General features: G+C 46.6%; 1 pseudogene; it reads right to left on the bottom strand.

Moving 5' to 3' along the window:
• Positions 1-652: 652 nt before the first annotated feature.
• On the bottom strand, positions 653-1,258 carry LOC110323819 (annotated as a pseudogene).
• Positions 1,259-1,482: the final 224 nt, after the last annotated feature.

The following is a 1,482-nucleotide window of genomic DNA, read 5'->3' on the forward strand; positions in this document are numbered from 1 at the left end:
AGTTTCTATATTAACAGTTGATGTGGGAGGGCCAAGACCACTGTGAGCGGTGCCATCCTGGGGGAAGTGGCCCTGGCCTGTACAAGAAAACAAAGCGAGCCATCCCTGAGGAACAAGCCAGAACGTAGCACTCCTCCATGATCTCTGCTTCAGTTCCTGCCTTAGCCGCCCCTTGCGACAGAGTGTAAGATAAAGGATAGCCTTTTATCTACCAAGTTGCTTTTGGGTCTGGGGTTTCTTACAGCAATAGAACACCAGCTAAGCTGGGCCGCATCATGAACTATGTAAGTTACTTTCAGCACCCACGGCTAGGCTATTGAAGATGTTTTCTGGCCTCTCAGTTCTTGTCCTCTGAACCCCAATTCTCCCCAAACCTACTATGAAGATACTCCAAAAAGGCAACCCTCTGGGGCTGTAGAGATGGTGACAGCCATCATTAACTCCGGGCCCAGGGGGTCTGGCTCCCTCTTTTGGCCTCCATAGGCACTGCATGAGCATAGAGCTCAGACACACATGCCGACAAAACACTGATACACAAAATTACAAATAATAACAACAACAATAATTTTCTTCAATGTGTAAGTCTTTTATTGTCCCCAAAGAGCCTCCATTGTCCTGGGAGTCAGGGTCTTGTTCCTGAGTACCTTAGGTTTTACTTGTCACACTGCTGCACTGTTCCCTTCCCAGACACATAGATGCCACCCAAAAACTTTCTGAGATCCTTGTTTTTAACTGTCCTGGCTTGCTGAATCAGAGTGGCTGAATTTGAAACAAGTTCAATATCATTTCCTTCAAGGGTTAATTCATCCTTCTGGGCTCGAGAGACATTACAAGCAGCACCTGTCCTCATCTGAACCCTGCAGATGTATTTTCCACCCAAGAAATTCAGATTTCAACCAAAGACCCATTTTCCTGAACAACACTGTTGATGGGGAAGGGAGCATACACAGACCTCATCTTCACGGAAGCCCAGTGTAACACCCTTGATCTTGTTCTGAGCGTAACTGCAGATGGTTCTGACAGGGGCCAGCTCCTTTCTGTTACCCCACCATTTGTCAACCCGGAGCCTCTTTTTCTTCCTAAGGAGACTCAGCTCTACATTGATGTGATTGAAGTCCCTCTGCAGAGTTCCCCTGGGGGCCCTTCACAATGACTGTGTGCCCCTTCAGAGTGAGGTCGAATTTTCTGGAATGTCGACGGTCTGAGTGCTGAGAATGGCCTTGATTCTCACAGTAGATGGGGCAAAGAGCATAATCATTTTTTCTTTAAAGAAAAAAGATATTCTGGTTTTATTTTTTTTCTTGTCATTAAAACTTGGATAAGGCGCCACTGAAACCTGCCACAGAGGCTGCCCCTTCTCTTCATGCTGCAATGCGCAAGAAGCTCGAATGGAATCTAGTCTGGGAAGGCGGTTTGGAAAATGTATGGCACTAGCGTGGCAATTTAATTTACGGGCAAATTTCAAGTTCTTCCTGGCATCGA

Source organism: Mus pahari, chromosome 6 (assembly GCF_900095145.1).
Source record: "Mus pahari chromosome 6, PAHARI_EIJ_v1.1, whole genome shotgun sequence".
Lineage (NCBI taxonomy): Eukaryota > Metazoa > Chordata > Mammalia > Rodentia > Muridae > Mus > Mus pahari.